Raw genomic sequence first — 25,228 nt, forward strand, 5'->3', positions numbered from 1 at the left:
TTTAAAAATGCAATTTTTTTAAAATCTTCATTTTATTGAGATATATTCACATACCACGCAGTCATACAAAACAAATTGTACATTCGATTGTTCACAGTACCATTACATAGTTGTACATTCATCACCTAAACCAATCCGTGACACCTTCATTAGCACACACACAAAAATAACAAGAAGAATAATTAAAGTGAAAAAGAGCAATTAAAGTAAAAAAGAACACTGGGTGCCTTTGTTTGTTTGTTTGTTTCCTTCCCCTATTTTTCTATTCTTCCATCCATAAACTAGACAAAGGGGAGTGTGGTCCTTACGGCTTTCCCAATCCCATTGTCACCCCTCAGAAGCTACATTTTTATACAATTGTCTTCGAGATTCATGGGTTCTGGGTTGTAGTTTGATAGTTTCAGATATCTACCACTAGCTACCCCAATTCATTAGAACCTAAAAAGGGTTGTCTAAAGTGTGCGTAAGAGTGCCCACCAGAGTGCCCTCTCGGCTCCTTTTGGAATCTCTCTGCCACTGAAGCTTATTTCATTTCCTTTCACATCCCCCTTTTGATCAAGAAGATGTTCTCCATCCCACGATGCCGCATCTACATTCCTCCCCGGGAGTCATATTCCACGTTGCCAGGGAGATTCACTCCTCTGGGTGTCTGATCCCACGTAGGGGGGAGGGGAAAAATGCAATTTTATTGAGATATATTCACACGCCAAAGTATACAGTCAGTGGCTCACAATATCATCACATAGTTGTGCATTCATCACCATTTGATAATCAATTTTAGAACATTTTCATTACTCCAGGGAAAAAGAAAAAGGGAAAACACAAAGCATCCCACACCCCTTACTACTCCCCATCATTGATTCCCTTAGCTTTGGTGTGGTGCATATGTTACTATTGATGAAAGAATATTAAGATATTACTGTTAACTATATAGTCCATAGTTTGCAATAGGTGCATTTTTCCGCATATACCACTCTATTAACTCCTTGTAATGGCTGTGTATATTTGTTCTAGTTCTTGGAGAAAATTTTTTATATTTGTACTGTTAATCACAGTCATTATCCACCACAGGATTTACTGAGTTATACAGTCCCATGTTTAAACCTCTAGATTTCCTTCTAGTGACTTATATGACTCTAAACTTCCCGTTAACCACATTCACACACAATTCTGTACTGTTAATTATACTCACAATAATGTGCTACCATCACCTCTATCTATTTCTTCATTTAAATCCAACCTACTTAAAAATTCTGTACCCTTTAAGCAACCGCTCCCCATTCACTAGCCTCATTCTATCTCCTGATAACCTATATTCTAGATTCTATGTCTATGAATTTATATAGCATAATTAGTTCATATTAGTGAGATCATACAATATTTGTCCTTTTGTGTCTGACTTATTTCACTCAACATAATGTCCTCTAGGTTCATACATGTCGCATGCTTTAGGACTTCATTCCTTCTTACTGCTGAATAATATTCCATTGAATATATTTTGTTTATTCATTGGTTGATGGACACTTGAGTTGTTTCCATCTTTTGGCAATTGTGAGTAATGCTGCTGTGAACGTTGGTGTGAATATGTATGTTCATGTCCCTGCTTTCAGTTCTGGGTATATACTGAGTCGTGGGAGTGCTAGATCGTAGGGCAACTCTATTCTTAGCTTTCTGAGGAAACACTAAACCAGCTTCCACAGCAGCTGTACCATTTTACATTCCCTTCAGAAGTGAATAAATGTTCCTATTTCTCCACATCCTTTCCAGCACATGAAGTTTCCTGTTTAATAGTGGCCATTCTCATATGTGCGAAAAGATATCATTGTGGTTTTGATTTGCATTTCCCTAATAGCTAGTGATGATGAGCATGTTTTCATGCACTTTATAGTTTATAGCCATTTGTATTTCCTCATTGGAAAAATGTTTATTCATGTCCTTTGCCCACTTTTTTTTCCTTTTTTTAATTTATTTTTTTATTGTGAAATATATATACAGAAAAGTGATTACTTTCAAAGACAATTTAACAAGTAGTTATGGAGCAAATTTCTAGGAGTATTACAGGTTTCAGTTTCACAATTTCAGTTATTTCCTTATTATGAAGTATACCATATATACAGAAAGGTGATAACTTTCAAAGTACAATTTAATAAGTAGCTATAGAGCAAATGTCAAAGCATGTTATTTATATGTTACAGTTCCACCATGTCAGTTATTTCCTTCTAGCTAGCTATTCTAGTACCCTAGACATGAAAAAAAAATTCAATAAAGATTCAGTATTCATAATCCTTTGTTAAATCCTATTTTGTCTGTTGCTACCGCTCTCTCTGGTTTGATCACTTTCTCAATCTTTAGGGATATCTGGGCAGTGACCACCCTAACTTGTTCATATTGAAAGGGGATGTTCACATTATAGGGAAGGGGGATGCATCTGGTTGATGTTCTTGGAGAGGCTGTTGTCTGTGGATTTTGGGACTTATCTGGCATAGGAATACTCTGGAGGATTTAAGTTTCTGAAAAGTAAACTTAGTGACTGAAACTTTTATAGAGTCTCAGATAGGGACCTAGGTGTTCTTTAATATTTTTGGCACTACTGTTGATTAGGGCTTGGCATACTGTGGACATTTGAAATATCTAGCTGGAGCTTGCATAAAGTAACCTCCAGGATAGCGTTGCCCACTTTTTAATTCTGCATATCAAACCTTTATCAGATATGTGGTTTCCAAATAGTTTCTCCCTTTGAGTCAGCTGCCTTTTCACCCTTTTGATAAAGTCCTTTGAAGTACAGAAGTATTCAATTTTGAGGAGGTCCCATTTATCTGTTTTTTCTTTCATTGCTTTTAATTGCTATCTTTTAGTTTCTGCAATCAGAAAAATTACTGATTTTTTCTTTCATTTTACTTTAGGTATAAGGTCTAGGAAACTATGACGTATCGCTAGATCTTGAAGATGTTTCACTACATTTTCTTGTAGGAGTTTAATGCTACCGGCTCTTCTATTTAGGTCTTTGATCCATTATTAGTTAAGTTTTTGTATAGGGAGTTAGATAGGGGCCCTCTTTCATCTTTTGGATATGGATATCTAGTTCTCCCAGCACCATATATTGAAGAGACTGTTCTGTTCCAGTTGAGTGAACTTGGGAGTTTTGCAAAAATCAATTGACGATAGACCTCTGGGTCTATTTCTGAACTCTCAATTCAATTCCATCGATCAATCTGTCTCTATGCCAGTGCCATGCCTTTTCACTACTGTGGCTTTATAACATGATGTAAAGTCAGGAACCATGAATCCTCCCACTTCATTATTCTTTTTCAAGATGCTTTTGGTTATTCAAGGCCCCATTCCCTTCCAAATAAATTTGATAATTAGATTTTCCATTTCAGCAAAGTGGACTGTTGGAATTTTGTTTGCTACTGCATTGAATCTGTAGATCAATTTGGGCAGAATTGACATCTTAACAGTAGTTAGCCTTCCAGTCCATGAACACAGAAATGTCTTTCCATTTGTTTAGGTCTTCTTTAATTTCTTTTGGCAATGATTTGTAGTTTCCTGTGTACAGGCCCTTCACATCCTGGGTTAAGTTTATTTCTGGATATTTGAGTCTTTTAGTTGCTATTGTGAATGGAATTTTTTCCTTGCTTACCTCTTCAGGTAGCTCACTACCAGTGTATAGAAACATTACTAATTTTTGCATGTTGATCTTGTATCCTGCCAGTTTGCTGAACTTGTTTATTAGCTCCAGTAACTTTATCGTAGTTTTTTCAGGACTTTCTTAATGTCGGATCATATTATCTGCAAATAATGAAAGTTTTACTTTTTCCTTTCTGATTTGGATGCCTTTCATTTCTTTTTCTTGCCTAATTGCTCTAGCTAGAACTTCTAGCACAATGTTGAATAACAGTGATGACAGTGGGCATTCTTGTCTTGTTCTCAATCTTAGAGGAAAAGCTTTCAATCTCTCACCATTGAGTAAGTTGTTAGCTGGGGTTTTTCAGGTATGCTGTTTATCAGGTTTAGGAAGTTTCCTTCTATTCCTATCTGTCAAAGTATTTTTATCAAGAAAGGATGCTGGATTTTATCACATGCCTTTTCTGCTTCAATTGAGATGATCATGTGTTTTTTCCCTTTCGATTTGCTAATGTGGTATATTACATTAATTGATTTTCTTGTGTTGAACCACCTTTGCATACCTGGGATAAAACCCACTTGGTCAAAGTGTATAATTCTTTTAATGTGCAGTTGGATTTGATTTGCAAGTATTTTGTTGAAGATTTTTGCATCTATATTCATTAGGGAGATTGGCCTGTAGTTTTCTTTTCTTGTAGTATCTTTGTCTGACTTTGGTATAAGGATGATGTTGGCTTCATGAATAAGTTGTGTTCCCCCTTCTTCAATTGTTTGGAAGAGTTTGAGCAGAATTGGTATTAATTCTTCTTGGAATTCATAGGTATAATTCACCTATGAAGACATCTGGATCTGGGCGTTTCTTTCTTAGGAGGTTTTTGATGATGGATTCAATCTCTTGTGATTGGTTTGTTAAGGTCTATTTCTTCTTGGGTCAGGGTAGGTTGTTCATGTGTTCCTAAGAATTTGTCTCTTTCATCTAAGTTGTCCAGTGTTGGCATACAGTTGTTCATAGTATCCTCTTATGATCTTTCTTACTTCTTTGGGGTGTGTGGTAATGACCACCCTCTCATTTCTGATTTTATTTATTTGCATCTTCTGTCTTTTTGGTTTTTTTTTTTTTCAGTAGCTAAAGGTTTGCCAATTTTATTGATTTTCAAATGAACCAACTTTTCTTTTTATTGATTCTCTCTCTCTGTCTCTTGTTGTTCTCTGTTTCATTTATTTCTGCTCTAATCTTTATTATTTGTTTCCTTCTGCTTTGCTTTGGAATTAGTTGCTGTTCTTTCTCTGGTTTCTGCAGGTGTTCAGTTAGGTTTTTGATTTTAGCTCTTTCCTCCTTTTTAATGTAGGTGTTTAAGGTTATAAATTTTCCTCTTAACACTGCCTTCACTGGATCCCATAAGTTTTGATATGTTATATTCTCATTTTCATTCATCTTGCAATATTTACTGATTTCTCTTGCTATTTCATCTTTTACCCACTGATTATTTAAGAGTGTGCTGTTTAACCTCCATGTATTTGTGAATTTTTCTGTTCTCAGGCAGGTATTGATTTCCAGCTTCATTCCATTATGGTCGTAGAAAGTGCTTTGTATAATTTCAATCTTTTAAAATTCTTTAAGACCTGTTTTGTGCCCCAACATGTGGTCTATCCTGGAGAATGTTCCAGGAGCACTTGAGAAGAATGTACATCCTGGCTGTTTTGGGGTGCAATGTTCTATATATGTCTGTTATGTCTTAATTCATTTACCACATTATTTAGATTCTGTTTCCTTACTGATCCTCTGTTTAGACGTTCTGTCTGTTGAAGAGAGTAGTGTGTTGAAGTCCCCCACTATTATTATAGAGACGTCTGTTTCTCCTTTCAGTTTTGCCAGTGTTTGCCTCCTATATTTTGCAGCATCTTGATTATGTGCATAAATACATGATTGTTACTTTTTCTTGGTGAATTGTCCCTTTCATTACTATATTATGGCTTTCTTTGTCTCTTATAACATTTTTGTATTTAAATTCTATTTTGTCTGATATTAGTACAGCCACACATACACAGACACCCTTTTTTTTTTTTTTTCAGTTACTGCTTACATGGAATATCATTTTCCATCCTTTCACTATTGGCCTGTTTGTATCTTTGGGTCTAAAATAAGTCTCTTGTAAACAGCATATGGGTGGATCATTTTTTATCCATTCTGCAGTCTGTGTCTTTTGACTGGGGAGTTTAATCCATTGATATTCAGTGTTGTTACTGTAAAAGCAGTCTTTCCTTCTACCATTTTATCCTTTGGCTTTTATTTTCAGGTCTATTTTTTTCTCCCTTTTTATCCTTCTATTTAACCTTACTATAGTCTTCATTTCTTTCTTTCTGATGAGAAATCAGCATGTAGCCTTATGTGGCTTCCCTTGTATGTGGTGAATTGCTTTTCTTTTGCTGCTTTCAGGATTCTCTTCTCTTTGGCATTTGACAATCTGATTAGCATGTGTCTTGGAGTAGTTCTATTCAGATTTATTCTATTTGAAGTATGTTGGGCTTCTTTAATTTGCATTTTTATGTATTTTGTCAGGATTGGGAAATTTTCAGCCTTTATTTCCTCAAATAGTTTTCCTGGCCCTTTTCCCTTCTCATCTCCTTCTGGAACAGCTGTGATGTGTATATTTGTGCGCTTCATGTTGTCAGTCATTTCCCTGAAACACTTCTCAAATTTTTCCTTTTTTTTTCATCTGTTCTTTTATCTGCTTGAATTTTGTTGCTCTGTTTTCTAGCTTGCTGATCCTTTTTTTCTGCCTCTTCAAATCTGCTGTCATGTGTCTCTAATATATTTAAAATTTCATCTCCAGTGCCTTTCATTTCTGTAATATCTGTTGTTTTTCTGTGTATTCTTTCAAATTCTTCTTTATGCTCTCCTAGTGTCTTCTTATTATCTCTTATCTCCTAAGCCATCTCATTGAAATTATTTAGGAGATTTGCGTAAACATCTCTGAGTAGTTGTTCCAAATTCTGTTTTTCCTCTGAGTTTTCAGTTTGATTGTTTGGATCAGCCTTATTTTCTTGTTTCTTAGTATATCTTGTAATTTTTTGCTGGTATCTGGGCATCTGATTATCTTGTTAAGATTCTTTTGAAAGTTGACTTTGTTGTTGATTGGGTTCATGTTAAAGATCTTTGGCACTTGGTCTGTCAGTATTTCCCAGCCAAAACAGGGCCAGGGTCCCACTCGGGGTGCATAACAGTTCAAAGGGCCCTGGGAAGGGTCAGCAAAGCAGCTTCCCAAGACTGCACTTTCCTAGCCTTCCCAGCAGATAGCACTCTTCAGCAACCTATCCCCCACAGAGCTATGAAGGTAAGTTATTTTTTAGCCCTCTATTCCCTTTGTTTCAGAGGCTGGTGGAAATAATGGCACCACAGTGCCACAGGCCTCTGTCCAGAAAGAACCAAGGCTGTGGGACCCCGTGGTCTCATTTCACTAACCAACAGTTGGATCAGAACTGTGTTGCGTCCACCTCTGTTCCTGGGTAGGATGCCCGACTCCCCCAGTCTGTAGCAGCCAACTGGGCAAGGTCTGGACTGACCAGAAGTTGTTGGTGTTGTGGGTGGGGGATAGGTGCCAGGAGTGCCACAGTGGAGTTGAGTTACTCCAGTGCAGTTTCTCTCTTTGTGGAAACAGTGGTTCCACAGGCACCCCTGGTTCCTGCCTGAAAGATATCAAGGTTTTGGGACCCAGAGGGTCAGCTTCACTGGCCAATAGTTAGATCAGAGCTATGCTGCATCCGCCTCTGATTCTGGGGAGAGGGCTTTCCTGTCTCTCCCAGTCCACAGCAGCCAGCTGGATGAGAACCTGGCCGACCTGAATCTTTTGGCCTTGGGGGGAGGATGGGCACCAGGAGCCAAGGTGGAGTCGAGTCACTCACCACAGTTTCTCTGTTTGTGGAGATAATGGAGCCATGGGTGCCCTGGGCTCCTGATGGAAAGGTTCAAAGCTGCAGGACCCAGAGGGTCAACTTCAGTGGTCAACATTTGGATCAGTACTGTGCCACATCCCCTTCCTTTCGCTGGGGGAGGGCCTTCCTGCCTCTCTCTCCCAGACCGCAGCAGCCAGCCAGGTGAGAACCAGGCTGACCTGAAGCTGCTGGCCTTGGGGTGGAGGATGGGTGCCAGGAGCTGCAGTTGAGTCCAGTCCCTCATCACAATTTCTCTGTTACGGTTTCTCCATTTCTTCATCCACCTCTTCCTTGTATGTTGCAGTGGTCCCTCCCTGATCTCCTGAGTCCCAAAACCACTGCTTTGGACAGTTTGTGCCTGTTTTCTAGGTGTTTTTGGTGGAGGAGTGAGTTTTACCTTTCTTATTCCACCATCTTCCCGGAAGTTTCAGTTGTCTCCCTTTAATAGTTGTGTATCACTATATTATTGTTTAGACAGATGTTTAGTCTTACTTCTGTTGGTTATTTTTTTTTAAATGTTTCCTTGAAGCTTTTAAAAAAATTATGTTGCAAATTATTTTATTTTTACTGCTGATATACAGTCTAGTTTTCTCAGAGGATGGCATGTAAGGCTTTGAATAATACACTTAAATTTATGTTTTTGTTTTATCAACTTAAGATGTAAAATCTCATCTACTGACTGCCTAGGTTGAAAGATGCTGAAGTTTGCATATGTATATTCCTGCCTTTTATCACGATCTTCAGATGTTTGTTAGTTTATTTTGGGACCTTAACATAAGAACTTTCTAATTACACTGGAGTGTGAATGTGAGTGTGTTAGTCTGTGTATCTTTTAAGAATTACAATATTTACAGTCTATTTGTAAATAAAATTAATTACCAATTATTTAGACATAGTTCTATATTTAAATAGATTCAGCACTCACTGTTGGTCTTTTCATGCCATGTCCTTGCTATTCTGACTTACTTATTTTGTTTCAACTCTTGATAGGATGGATCTCAAATAGATTTTCCTATCAGTGTTAGGAATAATATAATTTGAGTCCACAAATTGATTTTTCTTCCCAAACCTGCTTTTCCCTCAGTCTTCCTCATTTTCTTAAGTAATTGCCCAAGCCAAAAATCTAGGCATTTTCATTGATTTCTGTTTTATTTGCACTCCAGAATCAGTCTTTCAGCAAGTTACTTCACCTCCACCTCCAAGACATACCCTGATTCCACCTCCATCTCTTTACTGCCACTCTCCAGGTCTCCGTTTCCTCTCTGACACCAATCCAGTTTCCACAAAGCCACAGAGTCTTTTGAAATCATAAATCAGATCATAGCACTTTCCTGCTGAAGACTTTCCCGAAGCTCCAAATCCACTTAGAATAATATCTGTACATTCAGCTTTGCTTATAAGTCTACATGGTCTATCCTTCTCTGAGCTTCCCTACTCCATCCCCCTCAGCTTTCTGTTTAAACAGTTCAGGATTAAACTAGCCCTCCCATTCTGGCTGAAGTACTATTTTTCATGATCTTTGCTTAGAACCTTCTTGACATAAATGTCATATCATCAAAGAGACCATTCCTTACTACCCACTTTAAAGTAACCACTCAGGCCCTTGTTATTTTAGTGCTCTGCTTAGGATATATGACTGTCTGATATTTTTCTTGTCTGTTTATTGTTTGACTCTCCCAGAATGTAAGAGCCATGTGAACACAGACCTTCCATCTTCACTGCTATATTTCAGTACTTGGAGCAGTATAGGTACATAGCTGGTGCTTAATAAATATTTGTTATACAAATGAATATTATGAATGTCTTTGCTTAAGAATGACTACTTGACTAAGTTTAGAATTAGTGCATTATACATTATTTTCCTCTCACCTTCAAAAAATCTGAAGACATTTTCTCCCTTGAATATTGTTGGAGAGAGCTATAAACCTGGCCTGATAGTGTTTTTCCCTGTGAAGATGACTTGCTGCTTCTGACTGGTTGTAGCAGAAGCTGGCAGTTCTTTCTTAGTCTTTGAAATTAGTGATTTCTACAGAATATACCTTAGTCGTAATAATGATCTACAGCTTTTTCTTCTTTTTTCCTGAAACAAAGTGACCTTTTTTTTTTTCTCATTTGCAGTTTTGGTTCACTATTTCAAGAAAGTCCTTTTATCATACGTGAGTTTTTTTATTTTATTATTTTAGGAATACTAATGATTCACCTTAGTTCTCCATTATCTGTTCTTATCTTTTTTCATTCCTGTCAGATTTATCTTTTGTGTCTTTTCTCTGCATGATGTGTGATTTTTTTAAGTCTGCTTTTCACATCAGTTACTTATTTGTCTCCAATATTGCTTCTACTCCTTGTTGTTTCTAATACTTTTTTTTTAATTTAATAGATTTTATTTTGAAATAAATTCAATCTTACAGGAAGAGTTGCAAAAACAGTACAAACCCCATACACAGAACTCCATCATATCCTGATCCCCCCCCCAATACCCCGATCCACCACCTTTAACATCCTGTCACACCACCATTTCTTTCTTTCCCTCCCTCTCTCCCTGCCTGTCTATCATTCATCATCTATTGCTCTGTCCTCTGAACATATGTGAGCAAGCTGCACATATCTTTGAACAAACAATATAATTCACATATACCTTTCCCATGGACAAGAACATTCTTTTATGCAATCTCATTAAGTGCAGCTAAGAAATTCAAGAAGTTCAATGTTGATACAAAGCTTACATTCTGTATTTCCTTTTTTTTTTCTTATGTCCCATCTGTGTCCCTTTGAGCCTCCTCTCCTCCATCCTCAGATCCCATCCAGGATCATCCTTGGCATTTAATTGTCATCTATTTAGACTGTCTTTTTTTTTTTTTTTTTTTTTTTTCAATTGTGGAAACATATATACAGCCTAAATCTTCCCATTCCACCCCCTCCCTAGCATTCCATTAGTGGGATTAATCACATTTAGAATGTTGCAATGCTGTCACCTTCCCACCATCCATTTCTAGAAGTTTCCCTTCACCCCAAACAGAAACCCTACACTCATTTCTTAACTCCCCATTGCCCCTTCCCCCACTTCTCATAACCCCTACTCTACTTTTCATCTCTATGGTCATATTCTCTGAAACTTTCTTTGTGTTTACTGTGGGGCTTAAATTTAGCATCTTAAATCTATAACAATCTTGTTTTTCTTTGATACCAACTAAACTTCAGTAGGACACATGAACTATGTTCCTATTCTCCATTATTCCCCCACCTTTTTGTAGTTCTTGTCAAAAATTACATATTTTACATTGAGTCCAAAACCACTGATTTATCATTACAGTTTATGTATTTTAGATCCTGTAGGAAGTAAATAGTGTAGTTATAAATAAAAAATGCAGTCGTATTGGTATTTATATTTGCCATGTGATCTTTAGTGGAAATCTTTATTTCTTCATCATGTAGTTTCAGTCAATTGTTTAGTGTCCCTTCCTTTCAGCCTGCTCAACTCCCTTTAGCATTTCTTATAGGACTGATCTTCTGGTGATGAAGTCCCTCAGCTTTTGATTATCTGGGAATGTTTTCATCTCCCCCTCATTTTTACTGTCCAGGTGTTTGTGAATTCTCCAAGTCTCTGATGGTTATTGACTTCTATTTGTATTCCATTGTGGTCAGAAAATGTGCTTTGAACAAATTCATTTTTTTTTTTTTTTAATTTATTGAGGCTTGTTTTTATGCCCCAGCATACTGTCCATTCTGGAGAAAGATCCGTGATCACTAGAGAAGAATGTGTTTCCTGGTGACCTGGGATGTAATATTCTATATATGTCTGTTAAAATTTTCTGTATCTCTCTTTCCTTTCTTTGTTTCTCTGCTGGTAGGGCTCCCTTTAGTATCTGAAGTAGGGCAGGTCTTTTATTAGCAAAATCTCTCAGCATTTGTCTGTCTGTGAAAAATTTAAGCTCTCCCTCAAATTTGAAGGAGAGTTTTGCTGGATAAAGTATTCTTGGTTGGAAATTTTTCTCTCTCAGAATTTTAAATATGTGTCATGCCACTGCCTTCTCACTTCCATGGTGTCCGCTGAGTAGTCACTACTTAGTCTTATGTTGTTTCCTTTGTATGTGGTGAATTGTTTTTCTCTTGCTGCTTTCAGAACTTGCTCTTCTCTTCAGTATTTGAGAGTCTGATCAGAATATGTCTCGGAGTGGGTTTATTTGGATTTATTCTATTTGGAGTTCGCTGGGCATTTATGTTTTGTGTATTTATATTGTGTAGAAGATTTGGGAAGTTTTCCCCAACAATTTCTTTGAATACTCTTTCTAGACCTTTACTCTTCTCTTCCCCTTCTGGGACACCAATGAGTCTTAAATTTGGACACTTCATTTTATTTATTGTATCCCTGAGATCCTTTCGATTTTTTCGATTTTTTTCCCCATTCTTTCTTTTGTTCTTTCATTTTCTGTTCTGTGGTCCTTGAGGAAGCTGAGTTGTTGTTCAGCTTCCTCTAATCTTGTATTATGAATATCCAGAGTCTTTTTAATTTGGCCTACAGTTTCTTTAATTTCTATAAGATCTATTTTTTTATTTACTCTTGCAGTTTCTTCTTTATGCTCTTCTAGGGTCTTCTTTATGTCTTTTATATCCTGAGCCATGCTCTTGTTGCCTGTCTGTAATTCTTTGATTAATTGTGCCAAATACTGTGTGTCTTCTGATCTTTTGATTTGGGTGTTTTAGTTTGGGTTCTCTGTATTGTCTGGTTTTCTCATATGCTTTAAGATTTTCTCTTGTTTTTGGCCTCTTGGCATTTGCTTTTCTTGATCCCTAATTTGACAGAACTGCAGCTTGGTGTTGTACACTTTCTCTAACTAACCAGCAGATGGCATCCATGAGTCACCTATTCCCCTCAAGTCAGTTCTCCCCCACTTTGCTTTGTGGTGTGTGGGGGTCTGATTCTTGTGGGGTCCAATTGGTGCACCAAGTTTGGGTGTGTTGATGGTGCTGTTCGCCCTGAATGTGTGGGGTGTGGAGCGTGTGTCTAGGTGGTTAGGCAGACAGGGCAGCTTTAATAATCAAACCTCCCAGGTGTTCCTGGAGATTTAAGGCTGTTCTCTGCCACTGACCCACAAGTCCTTGGTATTGGTGTAGGTCCCTGGGATTTCCGAGCGGTTCCCCCTTCCCAGCTGTGCTCTTCAGGACCTCTGCTGAGGGAGGGCTGTGCTATGTCACTAGTGCGCGCCGGCCCACCAGTGAAGCCCTGAGTTGCTGGGTCGTGCAGGAGCACTCCCAGCCCGCTTCAAAGATGGTTGAATGGGAAGCATTAACTTCCCCCTTTTCACACAGCTTCACCCTCCCAGCTGTGGGACAATCAGCCATGGGTGTATTAAAGGCTGCTGTCCACAGCCAATATTGTGGCTTGTGTTTAGGGCTGCGGGAAAGATTCCCTGTCACACTGAGTTCCTTGGCGTGGCTCTAGGCTGTGGGTCTGGCCCCGGGCAGGAGTGTCCCCCTCCCGCTGGGGAGACGGCCTCAAGGAATGTGATTTTTTTTCTCCTTTTGGCTCCCCTCTGCTCCTCTGGTCTCGAGACAATCAGCAGCAGGTGTGGGAAGGGGTATCCTCCACACCAGACACCGAGGTGTTAGCCCAGCTCACTCCCACTGTGCTTCACTGTGTGGCTCTCCCCGTCGTATCTGCAGCCACTCCTGAGCTTTTTTTTTAAAAGAACTAGTCCATCTCCAAACACCAGCCCACGGTTTCCCCACACCGCAGCGCAGCTGAAGGACTTTCAGCCGACTCACTCGCTTGTTTCAGAATGCAGGCTCCTGGTTTCACCAAATGCATGTTCCCTGTGGATTTAGCAGACCTTGTCTGGCTGGTGCATTGCTGGCAGTGGTGTTCTGGGTCACTTTCTGGTTTTTATCTACTATTTTTCATGGAGGTGTTTTTTTTTGCCCTGTCTTACCTAGCCGCCATCTTTGGTTCTCCCTGTTTGTAATACTTTTATTAGTTCAATACAGGTATTATTTTTCCTCAGGTTCTTTCTTTCCTCTTAATTCCACCAGCATTTGTATAATTTCATTTTATTGCCCTATTCTTCTTTTTAACTTTAATTTCCCTGAGAGTTTGAAGCACTATATATAAAAATTTCTTTCAAAATGGATTTTCCATGTCTTCTGCCTCCTATTTTTTATTTGCTTTTTTATTTTTCCTATAGAATCTTTTGAGGGGATCCATGTCAAGTTAATCATGCTTACTTATTTTTGACCAAGTTCTGCCTGAACCTTATTGCATGTCCCAGAATCTTATAGTGGGCTTTCATTGATTCCCTTCTGCCTTTGTCTTGGCGTTATTTGAATTCTTTCTCCAAAGCATAAACTTTTCTTTTAATTCCTCCTTTAGACTAGAGAATATGAGTGAGTCTTTATATTTGGACTAGGTTATTCAGGTACCTGAGTGACACATCTACAAGTAGTATGAATTTGAAACTCCTCGTTTCAGTGCTGATGGCATATTCTCTATTCTCCTTTTAAAAAAGTTTTGGGGTATTTTCATTATGTGCACCGTGTTTCCTAGAAATATTGATGACTATACTTTTTCAATACCATTTTTCCTCTGCAGTTTTGGTTTTGGATGATCATTTTGTCCTTTGAAAACCCACTTAAAGTATTTCAGTTCTGGTAGACTTCTTAAGATAAATTGTGTTGGATTAAAGAAGGACCATAATGAAAGCCATCCCAGGAATTGGAGCAGGTTTATACCACATTAAGAAAGCAGACATTTACTGTATTTCATCAATTCTAAGATGCGTATTATCCCCACATTTAAAGATCTCTGAATTGGAATGTGTCTCATAATAGAAGTTGTGTTCATAGTTTAGTTGGCAGATATTTTTCTTAGTGTTTCATAAGTGGTACCTTAAATTTGTCTTAAATCAGTGGTGTGTTAGAAATAAAGTATTTTGCATTTGTTTACAATATAGTATTGCTTGTTGTAAATTCTAGGACTATTTCTGTTTTGAAAATGAAAACACCATCAAAGTCAAACAACCAGTTCATTTTAAAAATAGCTATAAATATTGAGTGACTTTAGACTGCCAATTTTTATTATTGCTTCATGATCCACATAGTAAAGAATTTAATATTAGGGAGAATTAGTGCCATGACAATTATAGCTCTGATATTGGTGTTCTTGTTTTGATATTTGTCTTAATTCATTTACATTGTAACTTGGTTCCTTTTCTGTTTCTTTTGGTTTTATTTTGATTTGATTTCAGTAGTATAAGCTAACTTATATTTAACCTTGGCTCTTGGATATCATAGTAATACTGCATATCTTATCTAATCTGTGATATTCAGAAAATTAAGGCTTAGAATTTTGCATATTTTCTGGTTTTAATTCATGGTTAAAATAATTATAATTTTGTAAATAACAACAGTAAAATTAGTGGCATGGGGAATAAAATAAGCTTTCCTTATATTTTATATATGCTTTTCTTTTTAACAAGTAGTTTAGTCTTGTTGTCTTTGCTTTAGAATTTGAGGGATTTATCTTCTGTTTATGACAGTGATTTTATTCGTGTTTCATGAGTAGTATTTGTGGGTTTTGGTCTTTTTTTTTTCCTTTAAAAAAAAAATATGTCTATGTAGACCATAGATTTTATATTGTGATGTTTTTAAGCATTATGTGTAAAGCTGAGGTAGGTGGTGTTTTTCACATTTTTGGAACAGGCTTATGGGAATATCAAGTCAAAAATATGATGGTGTGCTAATGAATTTTCCCACCTTTGAGTTAGATACTTCACGTGTATGCCAGCTTTATTTCAGGAATGAATTCTTAACCATACTCAGCAGCTTTTAAAAAAATTGCACTAAAGCCAATGCAATACAAAAATACTTGCTTGTATGGATTTAACAGATGAGCTGGTTTAGAATTGTATTTAGACATGAAAAGATAACTACTTGACAGTATGAGTTAGAAAAAGCTTTATGTCTAGTTCAACATAAACAAGACTTTTTTTTAAATAAATGAAGCTTCAGCTGTAAACTTGATAATATATAATACCCCCCACCCCAGTTAGATCACTAAAGTTTATAGTAATTTTTAATTAATTGATAAATTTTATTTAAAAATTTTTTTATTTTGAAATATTTCCAAAATTCCAGGACAGTTAGGAAAATAATACAAACCTCATACAGAGAATCCCAATATACCCCTAACCCCTGATACTCAGATCCACCAAATTTTACATTTTGCCACATTTCCCATATTATAGTGTCTGTCCACCCATCCACCTGTCTGTCACTCTGTTTTATGAATACTTCAGTGTAGGTTGTAAACTTCCTGCCCCTTGAACACTAAATACTGCCTAAGAACAAGGATACCCACCTGTGTAACCACCTTAAGTACAGTTACCAAGTTTAAGAAATTTAACATTGATATAAAGCTTGCAGTTCATATTCCAATATTTTCATATGTCCCAAAAGGTCTCTCTGAGCCTATTCTCCTCTCTTGCTAGATCTCATCCAGTATCATATATTGCATTTAATTGTCATTGTCTCTTTAGTTTTTTTTTTTTTTAATTGTGAGACCATACATGCAAGATAAACCTTCCCATCTCAACCACTCCCAATCCTACCTTTCAGTGGGATGAATCACATTCACAATATTGTTGTACCCTCACCACCTCCATTGCTAAAACTTTCCCATCTCCCCACGCAGAAACCCTAAACCCATTATGCATTAATTTCCCATTCCTCTTATCCTTTGCCCTTAGCAACCTGTATTCTAATTTCTGTCTCTAGGAGCTTGCATATTCCCTGATATTTTCTTTGCAGCTACCATGGGGCTTATATTTAACATCTTAAATCTATAACCTCATTTGATTTGATACCAACTTAACTTTAACAGTATATCAAAATCTATTCCTATACCCTTCCATTTCCCCACCTTTGTGTGGTTTTTGTCACAAATTACATACATTATGAGTCCACATTCACTGATTCATCATTACATTTTATGCATTTGCAATTTAGATCCTGTAGAAAGTAAAAAATGGAGTTACAAATCAAAAATACAGTAGTACTGGCATTTATATTTATGTTGTTACTGTCACAGGTGATCTTTGCTTTTCTGTGTTGTCTATGTCATCCCACTTTTTGCCTCCATGTTTTCCAATGAGAAATTGGCACGTAATCTTATTGTGGCTCCCTTGTATGTAACACATTGCTTTATTTGCAGCTTTAGAATTCTCTCTTTATCCTTGGTATTTTAATATGCTGTGGCATGGGTCTAATTGGGTTTAACCTGTTTGGAGTTCATTGAGTGTCTTGGATGTGTATATTCATGTCTTTCGTTAAATTTGTGATGTTTTCAGCCATTATTTCTTTGAATATTCATTCTACCCCACTCTTTCTCCTTCTCTGGGACTCCCACAAGGCATTTATTGGTATGCTTGATGGTGTCCCACATATTCCTCAGGCTCTGTTTACTTTTCTTCGTTCTTCTTTCTGCTCTTCAGTCTGAATGACTTTACTTGTCTTAATCTCAAGTTCTCTGATTCTTTCTTCTGCCAGCTCCAGTCTTCTGTTGAACCCCTTAAGTTTCTGTTACTGTGGTCTTCAGCTCTTTTTGGTTCCTAACCTTCTCTCTATTGATATTCTCTTTGTGTTCAGCTGTTTTCCTGATTTCCTTTTGTTCTTTGTATACATTTTCCGTTAGCTCTTTAAGCATATTTAGGATCATTTTAAAAAGGTCAGATGTCTGTTATGTCCCAGGTCTGGTCCTTTTCATTGATGGTTTCTAATGCTTTGATCTCCTTTGCCTGACATGGCTTCCTGTTGTAACCTTTTGTTGAAACCTGGACATTTTGATATTATAATGTGTTATTGCTGGAATTTAGACTCTAAGACATCTGTTTCTTAAGCTTGTACCCAGCTAATGTTGTGACAGAGCTTTCCTTGAATACCAGGAGCTAATCTACAAAAAGAAAGAAAAAAAGAGAATACCTTTCCCAATCTGCAGCTTGAACTATGCAAGTGCTCTTTTCAAGGCTTATCCATACAATGAGTTTAGAGAATAATTCCAGACCACAGTGTGAGGCCTCCCTGATCCTTTCTGTACATGCATCTTATCTTTGATGTGTGTGGCCTAGAAATTCCCGTTTACGCAGATACAAATGTCACCTCTTTCCTAGGAAACAGCTTCCTCACAGTCCTGGGCACTGCACTATATGCCCCACAGCCAGTAATCAATCCCTTGCCCCAGCAGCATAACTTGACTGTTCTTCCATAGCTTTCTGTAGCAGAACTTTGTGAAGTGCCTTTTACATGAAGGGCTCATTCTTGGATGGCAAGTCTTTCAGGCCACCAGCAGGAAGCAGATTGGGCCGGACATACATGCTCTTATTATATACTCAAGGGTTACTCTCCTCCCTCCAGAACCAGGGCCGGGGATCCATACTGTGAGTGCAGTCTGCCTCTGTACTAAGCCAGTGAGGGGAGCAGCCAGCCATGGTGCCAAGAGATTCTACCACTTTTAAGTAGCCATTATTATTATTATTATTATTATTATTATTATTATTATTATTATTATTTTGATTCAGGGCTTGTCCTGTTACTGCAGTCCTTTACCTGTTTTCTGGAGCTTTGAAAAAGATGTTCCTGTCAGTTCTTGCCTACTGTTCAGAGCTTCTGTGGGGTAGGGGTAGGGAGATGGAGCCCTGAAGCATCTCCAGTTTATAGTAATTTAGAGTCCTAAATTTAATTACTGATTTACTGACTTGCCCCTGGCAGGTTAATTTTTTTGTTGTTGTATAGAATTTATAGTTTATTTTAAAGTTTCAACTGAGAACAAAGACTAAATGTATAGGCAGATATCTGCAGACATTTAATTTATTTAGAATAGAACAGCAGCATAAATAAAGGCCTTCAAAGGAAACATTACACTAATACATCATAAAAACAGGTAAAGAGGAAGTTGCTGCAGGTCTACCTGACAAATTTATACGTATAAAATAGCATTTATTCCTCTAAAATATAGTACAGGAACACCTTCATAAATTACCTTGCCTTGGGACTCAGTCGTTTTTGGTTAGTTGTGGTTTAGGCAGTGAAACTGTTCAAATAAGAAGAGTTTGTTATTCTGGAATATTTAGTAATTAATGCCCTTTTCACTTAAAAAAGTCCTGATTTGGATAAGATATGGTCACCTGTAGATAGGTGTCATGGTAAAATATGCATTTTTTTAAAAATTCAATTTTATTGAGATATATTCACATACCATACAATCCACCATGGTATATAATCAGCCATTCACAGTACCATCATATAGTGGTGCATTCATCACCCCGAACTATTTTTGAACATTTTCCTTACACCAGAAAGAATAAAAATAGGAATGAAAAATAAAAGTAAAAAAGAACACCCAAATCATCCCCTCCCATCCCACCTTATTTTTCATTTTGTTTTTGTCCCCATTTTTCTACTCATCCATCCATACACTGGATAAAGGGAGTGTGATCCTCAGGGTTTTCACAGTCACACTGTCACACCTTGTAAGCTACATAGTTATACAATCATTGCAGTTTGATAGTTTCAGGTATTTAGTTCTAGCTATTCCAATACACTAAAACCTAAGAAGGGATGTCTATATAGTGAGTGTATAAGAATGCCCACCAGAGTGACCTCTCAACTCATTTGAAATCTCTCAGCCACTGGAACTTTATTGTGTTTCATTTCACTTCCCCCTTTCGGTCAAGGAGATGTTCTCAGTTCCATGGTGCCAGGTCCAGGTTCATATCCTGCGTTGCCAGAAGTCAGCTCCCATGTAGGGGGGAGGGCAGTGAGTTCCCTGCTGAGCTGGGTTAGCTAGAGAGAGGGCCACATCTGAGCAACAGAGGTACTCAGGGGGAGACTCTTAGGGACAGTCAAAAGCAGGTTTAGCCTCTCCTCTGCAGTAACAAGCTTCTAAGGGTGAGTCCCAAGATAGAGGGCTCGGCACACCAAACCTGAGAAGGGATATCAATGTTTTTGAGAACATCAGCAGCAACCCAGGTGGGGAAGTCCAACATTTCTGCATTTTCCCCCAGTCCTCAGGGGGGCCCTGCATATATATTTTTATTCTCTGCTCAACAAGCCAATTTTATAATGATAATATGTTTACAATTTTATTGCAACAGTTTGTCTGTGATCCTCTCCTAAGACTCGTAAAATGCCTAAAGTGAGCTTTAGAATTAAGGATAAAAATAGATTGACACAGACAGTTAGGTTTTTTTAATTAGGCACAAAAATAATTGTAAAAGAAAATGATGTTTGCATTCCTTCTTATGTCCCTATATTCTTGTTGCCCTTTGTATATAAAGGAAAATGTTTATTTTCAGGAATGACTACCAATCCCATATCTCATTTTCATAGTAGATAGTTATTACATGTCACCATTACAAATGGTGCCATTCAAATACAGTTTTGACTTACCAATGATTAGCATTGAAAACATACAATCAGGCATTACCATTTCAGTTTTAGTTGTATTTTCTGTCTGTTTGGTCAGACATTAGGACTGCTGTAGAAAAGTAAGCAGATAGATGGTGCATGCCACCATATTTTTCTATCTTATGTGTCAATTTCAGCCTACCCTCTCATTTTACACATGCTCATTTTGCTCAACAAAATAGTACATAGCTAGTGACAGCAGGAGCCAAGATTTCTAGGAAAGCTGATCATCAGAATTCTACTTTCTCTTCCCTTCTTTTCTCTCCTCTCATTATTCTTTTATGGTGAAACTACAAGATTGTATTAATTTTTTTAAATATTTAATATGTTAACAGAAATAACATTAAAATAGATGTTTCTGGAGTATCAACGTAAAATAAAAAACAAAGCACACCCCCTACCCCATCTCCAGTGCTTAAAGGGCAGTTAACTAGCTGTAGTCCACTTGCTTTAATTTTCTTAGTTCTTTTTCTTCAGATTTTGACAACTTATATGTAATGTCTTCTCCCAAATCTGTGTTATTTGTACTTTGGACTTCTTCAGCAAAATAGTTCTCTTTATCTGAATCATCGTTTCTTTTTCTTCTTCCATATCAATATCATTAGAAATTTCTTTGGTACTCTTAATCTCCTTAGCAGCAATGAATTTACAAATATGGAGCACAGAAAAGAAACCGATGGCAGTACGTGGGCTGGAGTGTGAAAAAGCTAATGGCAGGTATGTTTTCTGTTAAGGATAGTTGTACCAGTTTATTCCCCAAAGCTTCATTTAATTTTTCATCCTGCTGTTGTCTGTGTTTTCCCAGTATAAAATAAAACGAGGTTGTCGGAAGACTTTCTTCTGCTGGTAGCTGTTTGTTGGTGTGAGTTTCTCTTCTGGAGACTTGGTACTGAATATCAACAAACTGTGATTTTGTTAGGAAGTAAAACTGAGATCTCTTCAGCTACTGGTGAGTTTCTGAGATGAGTGATTCAGGGACATCTGGTGAAACAAACACTCCCCAGTGGACTTCCTCTCTGGAAATATTTTTTTGAATACACAATAGCCTTGGCTCACTAGGTTTAAATACAAACAAAAATATGAGCCCTCTGTAGACTGACAGCTTGCAATATTATTCTCTGAACTAGGATCAGGTTCCGTAACTCTTAACATTTAATTTCATACTCCACTCCAGTGTACAACCTGAGCAGATTCCAACAGCCATTAAGTTTCACTTGAGCAAGCCTCAAGATCGAGGACTTGACTTATTAAGCAGTGGGTTCTTAATTTCATACAACGTATCTTTTGTCCAAGATAAATGATCAGTGTCTCACATTATCTTCACTTAGTTGTACGATAATCATTACTCTCATTTTTAAACAATTTTCATAACCCAAAACACCCCAAAGCTCTTATCAGTCCCTAGTTATTTATCCCTAGTATTAGTGTGGTATTGGTAAAGTACTCCTGTTAAATAAAGGCTATAATATGCAGTGGGTCGTTTTTCCCATATACCATTCTGTTGTTAACCTTTGTAACAGTGTCATACCTTAGAGGTAGATCATGCAAACATTTATTTGTATTTGTGGTGCTGATCTGTGGGATACATACCTTTATAAACAACCCCTTTCAATCATGTTCACCTTCAATGTGGCACTGATAATTATAATCCCATTAACAAATTATCATCACCTCTGTCCATTCCCATACCTTTAAGTTCACCCCATTAACTTGTCTGTACATATTAGGTAATCATTTCCCCTTCACTAGGTTCTGTCTCTCTCTAGTTCCCTTATATTCTGCATTATAAGACCTGATTTTAAATTGTTCAGGGAGTTCATATTAGTGATAACATACAATATCTCTCCTTTTGTGTCTGACTTATTTCACTCAGCATTATGTCTTCCAGGTTCATCCATGTTGTCATATGTTTCAGGACCTCATTCTTTCTTACTACATAGTATTCATCGTATGTATATACCACATTTTGTTTATCCACTTGTCTGTTGAAGGATACTTAGGTTGTTTCCATCTCTTGGCAATTGTGAAAAATGCTGCTATGAACATCGGTGTGCAAATGTGTGTTCATGTCACTGCTTTCATATGTTGTAGGTATGTACCGAGAAGTGAAATTGCTGGATTGTAGGGTAACTCGATATTTAGTTTTCTAAGGAACCACCAAACTGTTTTCCACAGTGGCTTTACCATTATACATTCCCACCACCAATGAATAAGTGTTCCAAGTTCTCCACATCCTCTCCAGCATTTGTAGTTTCCTGTTTGTTTAATGCAGCCATTCTTATTGGTGTGAGATGATATCTCATTGAGGTTTTGATTTGCATTTCCCTAATAGCTAGTGAAAATGAACATTTTTTCATGTGTTTTTTTAGCCATTTCATTTGTATTTCCACTTCAGAGAAATGTCTTTTCGTATCTTTTGCCCATTTTATAATTGGGCTATTTGTACTATTGTCAATGAGTTGTAGGATTTCTTTATACATGCAAGTTATCAGTCTTTTATCAGATACATGGTTTCCAAATATTTTTTCCCATTGGGTTGGCTGCCTTTTCACCTTTTTGACAAATTCCTTTGAGGTACAGAAGCTTCTAATTTTGAGGACTTCCTATTTATCCATTTTTTCTTTCATTGCTTGTGCTTTGGATGTAAGGTCTAAGAAGCTACCTCACACCTCATAATGCTAGGTCTTGAAGATGTTTTCCTACATTATCTTCTAGGAGCTTTGTGGTACTGTTTCTTATATTAAGGTCTTTGATCCACTTTGAGTTAATTTTTTTATTGTGAACTTTACCATATAGCATAACAGCGATAACTTTCAAAGTATGATTTCACAAGTAGTTAGAGAGTAAATCTCAAAGAATGTCATGGGTCACGGTTCCACAACTTCAGCCATTTCGTTTATTGTAAAATATACATACAGAAAGGTGTCAACACTTGATGTACAGCTCAAAAAGCAGTTATGTAGGTAATTTCAAAAATTGTTATGGATTACAGTTCCATAGTCTCAGTCCCTTCCCTATTATGCAATACAAGTAATATACGGAAAGGTGTAGACTTTCAAGGCACGATTCAATGAGTAGCTATAGAGCAAATCCCAAAGGATGCTATAGGCTATGTTTCCACCATGTCATTTACCTCCTTCCAGCCTTTCCAACATCCCAGCATCCGAAAAATACAAGTAATTATATTTTTAGTTTCAGTATTCATAGACCTTTGTTAAATCTTGTTTGTTGCTATTCCTTCTTCTCACTTAATCTCTTTCTCCATCTTCAGGGGTGTCATGGCAGCGAGCAGCCTAACTTGCTCATGTTTAAAGGGAGTGTCAACAGTATGGGGAAGGGGGCTGCATCTGATTATTAATCTTAAAGAGACTGTTTACTCTGGGTTTTAGGACTTGTCTGGTTTAGGGACACTGATGGATTTAAGTTTCTGAAAGATAAAACTTAATGAGTGAATCTTTTATAGAATCTCAGGTAGTGACCTAGGTATTTGGGGACTACTTTTGGTAAAGGCATGGCATTCTTTGGCCATTTGGGATATCTAGCTGGAGCTTGCATAAGAGAAACCTCCAGGAGAGCCTCTCTACTCTATTTGGGATCTCTCAGCCACTGTGACTCAGCTTGTTACCTTTCTTTTTTCCCTCTTTTGGTCAAGTAGGCATTTTCAATCCCTTGCTGCCAAGGGCATATAATTTTTGTGTAGGGTGTGAGGTATGGGTCCTCTTTCATTCTTTTGGATATGGATATCCTGTTCCCCAGCCCCATTTGTTGAAGAGACTGTTCTATCCCAGTTCATTGTATTTGGGGGCCTTATCAAAAAATCAGTCAATCATAGATCTGGGACTCGATTTCCTAATTCTCAGTTAGATTCCATTGATCAATATGTCTGTCTTTGTGCCAGTACCCCTGTGGCTTTATAGTAGGCTTTAAAGTCAGGAAGTGGAAGTCCTCCCACTTCGTTCTTCTTTTTTAGAATGTTTTTGGCAATTTGAGACCCCTTTTCCTTCTAAATAAATTTGATAACTAGCTTTCCCAGGTCTGCAAAGTAGTTTGTTGGAATTTTGATTGGAATTGTGTTGAATCTATAGATCAATTTGGGTAGAATTGACATCTTAACAATGTTTAACCTTCCTATCCATGAACGCAGAATATCTTTCCATCTCTTTAGGTGCCGTTTGATTTCTTTTAGTAAGTAAGTTATGTAATTTTCTGTGTAGAGGTCTTTTCCATTCTTGGTTTATTCCTTGGTACCTGATTTTTTTAGTTGCTAATTTGTATTAGTTCGGGTTCTCTAGGGAAACAGAATCAACAATAGACATCTATAAATATAAGATTTTATAAAAGTGTCTCTAGCACCTGTGGGTATGCACGAGTCCAAATTCCTTAGGGCAGGCACCTTCTGCCGACTCAGGAACCAATTATCCCCATTGTGTTTAAGGATTCCAGCTCAGTGACAGCAGTTCCCACAGTAATATCTGACCTGCAGAGAAGGGTGGCTACAGAGCTCTTCAGGGATGACAGAGCTAGTCTCACAAATTTATTCCTCACAATCCTGGTAAAAGGTGTGTCCTCTGGACATTCCAGGGGTGTGTGAGTAGGTCTTCCAAGATAAATCCACTCTAATGTTCCAATGTCTCTAAGCCTTTGAATCCACTCCTCTGCATTATACCAGGGCAGATCTGGCATTTCAACCTTAGGTAATATTGGCCACTTTTTGATCTGCGTTTCAGCCAACCACCCAAACAAACTGTTAACACCCTTTCTAACCCCTCGAGCTATAACACTGAATGCAGAATCTCTGCTTAGTGGGCCCATATCAGTAAATTCAGCCTGATCCAACTTTATATTCCTTCCACCATTATCCCACACCCTTAATATCCATTCCCCCACATACTCCCCTGATTTCTGTCTGTATAAGTTGGAAAACACATACAGTTCATTTAGAATATAGTGTACTTCCTCATGGGTCAGACTTTGTACCTCACCCTTTGGGGCCTGCTGGGATTTTAGTCTAGTTACAGGTCTTGAGGCAAAGACTGGTGGTGGGGGTGGATCATGAAAAGAATTAGAAGTACCCCTCAAGCCATTTACCTCAGGACATTCTGTTGCAGTTTCATCTGGTGAAACAGCATTAATCTCTCCATACAGAGGAGTGAGGGCTGCTTCCCTAGGGGTGGTGATTACAGGTTTAGTAGGCACTTAAGGGTTCATCTCTTTAGGT

General features: G+C 37.5%; 1 protein-coding gene across 5 annotated transcripts in view; it reads left to right on the plus strand.

The window, feature by feature from the left end:
* The window catches only part of MAP4K5 (mitogen-activated protein kinase kinase kinase kinase 5), a 152,803-nt gene that overhangs the window by 30,344 nt on the left and 97,231 nt on the right, over positions 1–25,228 (plus strand). Inside the window, exon 2 of one of the 5 annotated variants that reach the window (XM_037832760.1) lies at positions 9,676–9,713. The exons of 3 other annotated variants lie outside the window; for them this stretch is intronic. The gene's annotated coding sequence lies outside the window, so the exon portion shown is untranslated. Of the gene's footprint in view, positions 1–9,675; positions 9,714–25,228 lie in introns of those variants that run through there. One more of the 5 variants, XM_037832762.1, reaches the window with a different exon arrangement.

The sequence above is a fragment of the Choloepus didactylus genome, chromosome 4 (assembly GCF_015220235.1).
Source record: "Choloepus didactylus isolate mChoDid1 chromosome 4, mChoDid1.pri, whole genome shotgun sequence".
Classification (NCBI taxonomy): Eukaryota; Metazoa; Chordata; class Mammalia; order Pilosa; family Megalonychidae; genus Choloepus; species Choloepus didactylus.